Here is a 5,170-nt window from a genome sequence, read left to right as displayed (position 1 = left end):
AATGACTCTGTGTATTCCTTCCATCTTTTCTTGATGCATTCTGCATCATTCAATAATTTGCCCAGTGAATCTTTCAATAGCGAAAGTCGATTGACTAAATATGGCAAAAGAATACAACTTGGGGCACATCTGTCTTGATATTTTAAACCACTCAGTTTCCCCTTATTCTTTTCAAATGACTGTCTGTTGGTCAATGTACAGGTTCCTTGTGAGCACAAGTAACTGTTCTGGAATACTCATTCTCCTCAACGTTGTCCAGAGCTTGTCATGATCCACACAATCAAAAGCCTTTGTATAGTTAATAAAGTACAGGTAAACATCTTTCTGGTATTCTCTGCTTTCAGCCAAGATCCATCTACATCAACAATGATATCCCTCGTTCTACGTCCTTGCCTGAATCTGGCTTGAACCTCTGGCATTTCCCTGTCAATGCACTGTTTGCCACCATTTTTCAATTAACTTTAGCAAACATTACTTGCATGCGATACCAGCTATATTGTCCAATGATTTCTGCATTCTGTTGGGTCATCACTCTTTGGAATGAGTATAAATGTAGATCTCTTCCAATCAGTTGGCCAGGTAACTGCTTTCCAAATGTCTTGGCATAGATGAGTGAGTGCCAGCATTGACAGCAAAATTCATAAAAGCAGACAATGACAGATACTGGTCAAGATGTGGGGAAACTGGACCCCTCATATGCTGCTGGTGGGACTGTAAACTAGAGCAAGCACCATGGAGCCTGGTAAGGCACGTCTTCAAAAAGCTGGAAATAGAAATACCATTTGACCCAGCAATCCTTCTACTTGGTATACATCCTAGAGAAATAAAAGCGGTGACACAGACAGATATATGCACAACCAGGTTCACCACAGCTCTGGTCACAATAGCAAAATGGAAGAAACAACCTAAATGCATCAATGGTGTTGTTGTTAAGTGTTGTCGAGTCAGTTCCAACTCATAGCAACCCTGTATAGGGTTTCTGAGGAGCAGCTGGTGAGCTTGACCCACCAACCTTGTGGTTCAACGCAACCTCGCAGTCCAACGCACTACCCCGCAGTGCCACACCAAGACTCCAAATGCATCAGTAGAAGAGTATATAAGCAAACTTTGGTACATGCACTCAATGGAATACTATGAAATAGTAAAGACTAACACTGGTACTTCTAGCAAGATGGCAGACTAGAAGACACACTACATGGACCCTCTACAACAAAGATATGAGAGACCAAATGAAACAGAAACTAATGAAAATTATGGAATCCTGAACTTTAGAAGAAAGATTAGAGAAGTAGATAGAGTGCTTGCTGGCAGGCGAAGCTGAGCAGAGATTCTGAGAGAGGGAGATAGACTGGTGAACAGCTGGCCATATGGGGCTTGACCACCTTATGGACAGCTTTGGCAATAGTAGAAGGAGGCTTGGCAGAGCAGATTCACACAGAGAACAGGGAAAGCTGTGAGTCCTTCTTTTTTCCCATGCTCCCCCATGACCAGAGGTGTGGCCAGCTTCCATCCTTATCCAACCCCAATGCAAGCTCTGCTTTCCAGGAGTTCAGAGCCACATGATGGTTGGAAGTCACGCCAGTATGAGGAGTTGGGGGACAGCTGTGACACTTTGGTACCTGGATTCACGTGGGCTTGGCTCCAGGCCTACAAACCACCCAGAGCCACCAGAGCAGCATTTAACCAGTCACTCTGCCCCCAGCTTCCCTATGGTCCTAAGAGACACTGAAACCAGCTCCCCCATGAACTACTTTTAGATTGAATGCCCTGATCATAAATAACACTGAGGCAAATAGGAACTTCACCTAGGGCCAGAAACTCTGCTCTCACCTCGCTTTCACAACCACCAGAGATTTCGCCTCTCTGGGTCCAATAACTGCACTGTTTGTTCTTAGATAACATCACAATGTCCCGGAGACAACAGATAATTTTAGCTCACATGAAGAAACAAGAGAGACTGGCTTAAACAAATGCCCAAATACAGAGAAAGAAAACATTTCTGAGGGAAAAAATGTAATGAAACTAACTAAAAAATAATTCAAAAGAATATTATGGTACCTTCAACGGATTGACAGAAAGATGGAGGAAAGCAAGGAGAACACAGAAAATACTTCAGAAGAATTCAGGAAAATGCTGCAAAAACAGACAAAATAAATGCAAATTTTGGAAAAATACAAAACCTGCTATTGGAAATCCAGAAGATTCAGATTCAGATTTCAGAAGTGTATAAAGGAGAATATTTGAAGCAATGGAAGCCCAAATTAGTGAGCTTGAAGCTAAATCTCTCACTAGAAGAACTAGAGGAATAATCATAGAAAAGAATGAAACAATCTGAAGAAAGCCTAAGAGTTAGGAGGGACACCATAATGAGGGACAACTTATGGGTGATTGGAATTCCAGAACAAAAAAGACAACAAAAAGTACTGAGAAAATTGTCCAAGAGTTATTAGAAGAAAACTTCTCTAACATCATGAAAGACGAGAAGATAAGCATACAAGAAGCTAAATGAACCCCAAACAGTATAGATCCCAAAAGAAAATCACCAAGACATATCATAATCAAACTTTCCAAAACCAAATAGAAGAAAAGAATCCTGAGAGCAGCTAGAGAAAAATGAAACATTACCTACAAAGGAGAACGAATAAGACTGAACTCTGATTTCTCAGCAGAAACTATGTAGGCAAGAAGGCAATGGAATGATGTATACAAAATTCTGAAAGAAAAAAAAAATTGCCAACCAAGACTCACATACCCATCAAAGCTGTTCCTCAAATTAATAGGGAAATTATGACAATTCCTGATAAACAGTAATTAAAGGAATTTGTAAAGACCAGACCAGACTGAGAATAACCACCTGAGATTACCATACATGACAACACCCCCCAGAACTCAATCTAGATATAGAAGTATTTAAAGTAAAACAAACCAAAAGACTGAAAATAGTGAACCAGAGATATCAATGTATAATGAAGTCAACTGCAAAGCAAAAAGAGTAAATAATGCAGACACAGAACTTCCAAATGGCAAGGAAGTCAAGTAGATCTCAAGATAAAACAGACTTATGCAGGGAAAAATTAATAAATTGCAAAATAACCTCAAAGAAAAGTAACACACCTATACAAAAAAAAAGGGGGGGGGAAGGCAGGAAAATCAGAAAGATTTAGTAAATATTAATTCAACAGAAATGAAAACTTACAAACAAAATGAACTCAGCATAGAAAATGTGGAACAAAGAATAATCCAGTAGCACCACAAAAAACTACATAGAAAAATGACAAATGTATTGATAATTACATGGAATATAAATGGGTTAAATGTACCAGTCAAGAGACGAAAAGAGCAGAATGTAAGAAAACAGGATCCTTCAATCTGCTTTCTACAAGAAACATATTAAAAAGATGGAGCCAGCCTAAATGCCCATCAACAGAATAGTTAACAAACTTTGATTCATACACATAGTGGAATACTACAAAATATTGAAGAATAATGATAAATCTGTGAAACACCTCGTAACATGGTTGAACCTGGAGGACATTATGCGGAGTGAAGTTAGTCAATTACAAAAGGACAAATGTTGTGAAAAGTTAAATAAAGGTTTTCTTGATAAAATAAACAATATGTGATGGTTAGATGGCAGGGAGGGAATATTATTCACAGGCTAGAGGGTAGACACATGTTAACATGAGTGACAGAGCAGGCAATATACAAGAGGAAGGTTAGCAGAGGTAAGAAGAAGGTGGTGGTGGTGGTGGTGGTGGTGATGTGCCGTGGCATCGGTTCTGACTCATAGTGACCCTGTACAGGGTTTCCGAGGCTGTGAATCTCTACGGGAGCAGAAAGCCTCATCTTTCTCCGGCGGAATAGCTGGTAGTTTCGAACTGCTGACCTTGTGATTGGCAATCACTATTACCAGAGCTCCTTAAGAAGAAGGTAGCAGGAGACAAAAGGAGGAATGCAGTAGTTAAAATGAATACAAGTAAATACTATTGACAGTTGGTACATGGAGTGGCTTGCAATCCTGTAATAAAGCGAATATTATTTGTCAAATTTTAAGCTGATGATCTGCTCTGTAAACTTTCATTCAATTCACAATAACATTTGAAAAAGAAAAGAGGAACAATGTGTTTGTGAAACACTTTATAACATGGATGAACCTGGAGGTCATTAAGCTGAGTGAAACAAATTAATCACAAAAAGTTAAATATTATATAAGACCACTATCGTAAAATGTCCAAAAAAAATCTTTTTACACTGCAAGAGGCATTTTTTTCAAGGGTGGGAGCGGAGGGAAGGGCAGGTCACTGGCTGGAGGGTAGACACATAAAGGGAAAAAAACTAGTAATAATATTGCATTGGGGAAATCCACTTCCAAAGACCTTTTAAAAAGGTTAAAGGCAAAGATGTCATCTTGAGGACTGAGGTGTGCCTGACCCAAGCCATGGTATTTTCAATCACCTAACATACATGTGGAGTCCTGATGTGGCACGTGGGTTAATGCACTGGACTGCACAGTCAGTTTGAACCGCAAGGTCAGCAGTTCAAGCTCACCAGCTGCTCCTCGGAAATCCTATGCAGGGTCACTATGAATGGGCACTTAACAACAACAAACAAAATGCATATGAGAGTTAAACAATGAATAAGGAAGATCATAACAGAACTGCTGTATTTGAATTCCAGTGTGGAAGAATATTGAATACGCATGGACTGCTAGGAGGACACACAAATCTGTCTTGGAAGAAGTACACCCGGAATGCCTCTTAGAAGTGAGGATGGTGAGACTTCATCTCATGTATGCCATCAGGAGACACTAGTCCCTTGAGAAGGACATCATGTTTGGTAAAGAAGAGGGTCAGTGAAAAAGAGGAAGACCCGCAAGAGATAGTGACAGCAACACTGGGCTCAAAGCTAACAATTGTGAGGATGGTGCTTACCTGGGCAGTGTTTCATTTTGTTGTATATAGGGGCTGGATAGCACTTAACAATACCAACCAAATACGTTTAGGACGTGCATTTGTTTTGTAAAATACACTTATCACATTGCTGTGACTACCTGTGTCTTTTAATTTGGCTCCTTTATGTCTTCAGCATTCACCCATTTTTTGAGTATTACACCATAGCTTCCAGCATCCCAGCAACAGACAAGCTGCCACAGTATGACAAACCGACAAAC

This window comes from Chrysochloris asiatica, unplaced genomic scaffold (assembly GCF_000296735.1).
Source record: "Chrysochloris asiatica unplaced genomic scaffold, ChrAsi1.0 scaffold00310, whole genome shotgun sequence".
NCBI lineage: Eukaryota > Metazoa > Chordata > Mammalia > Afrosoricida > Chrysochloridae > Chrysochloris > Chrysochloris asiatica.
Note: the sequence above shows the minus strand (reverse complement) of the source record.